Consider the following 1,135-nt stretch of genomic DNA (forward strand, 5'->3'; position numbering starts at 1 on the left):
GATCTTTTGGTCAATCACAGCTCGCCGGCCGCTGTGGCCTGCCGGTGCGGATTAGTGGTACGCGCTGTTGACACATAGCGCTGCATATGCGAGGTACGTCGAACCAACGTCGGACGGACGCGGTAGAGAAAGGACGCCATTGCCGAAGTTGGCGTACTGATAGACACGAAAATGTCAAAACCATATCTGCGCTCCTTTGGACCCAACTGCACACACGCCATGGTGGCAGCGATGAACTTCGAGGATAGAATGATGCAGTTCAGCGATCGGAGGGCACCCAGGAAAAACCAGACAGAAGAGAAAACCGCCGCCTGGAGCACAATGGCGAAAATGGCGGGAAGTCTACCTCGAAAATGCTCGACTACGACACAAGCAATTGGAAATGTTGGATTGCAACGTGGGAGCGCTACAGCATCTTATCGGGACCTCACCTGCGCAACGCGGGAACACGGGTGAGCGCCTTTCTTTACGCCGTTGGAAGAGAAGCTGAGGTCGTCCTTACTTAATGCCAGCAGACGCCAGCGGCCGATCTTCCTTCACCTCGCACGAACACTACCTCTGAAAAGGCAATTCTACCGGAAGCGTGTACGTCACCGAACCTAGTATTTAGTTTAGTCCTCCGAGTTTTTGACAATAAAGACTCGTCAACCCTCCATTATGTGCCTGCCGCGTATCGTTGTTTGCCGGAGTTGGCACTCTCATAAAGACTTGTTTTATTGCCTGTCAACTCGCCTCGCTCAGCACGACGATACGCTTCGATGGGGGCCGCATCGCTGTCAGGCTCTTCACCCACCCACTCGTGAAATAGTTAGGGGCATCCAGTGCCACTATGTTCACGTGCGTCGCGCCTGGCTGCACGTCCGCATGGCGTCCGCGCCGACGCGTAGCGCGTACGGATCGACGCCGTCGCACATCCTCACTTTAGACTCATACCGAGCCCTTCTGGGGCCCACAAGCTCACCGAAATAGAAAGGCAGAACTCATGGCGAGTGGCTTTCGCCATCGCGCTGTGCGGGCGGTACAGTATCCGTAGCGATAATTCCGTGCGGCGCACGTGCGGCGGCGGCGGCAGCGTCCACCTCTCAGTACCTCATGGCGGCCGGGAGTAGAGGAAGTGACGCCACGAGGACGGGCC

At 56.7% G+C, this 1,135-nt stretch overlaps 1 pseudogene; it reads left to right on the plus strand.

Annotated features, from left to right (window-relative positions):
- Positions 1–259: 259 nt before the first annotated feature.
- Positions 260–808, plus strand: LOC120840389 (annotated as a pseudogene).
- The last annotated feature ends 327 nt before the right edge of the window (positions 809–1,135 follow it).

Source organism: Ixodes scapularis, unplaced genomic scaffold (assembly GCF_016920785.2).
Source record: "Ixodes scapularis isolate PalLabHiFi unplaced genomic scaffold, ASM1692078v2 PGA_scaffold2__306_contigs__length_199485367, whole genome shotgun sequence".
Taxonomy (NCBI): domain Eukaryota; kingdom Metazoa; phylum Arthropoda; class Arachnida; order Ixodida; family Ixodidae; genus Ixodes; species Ixodes scapularis.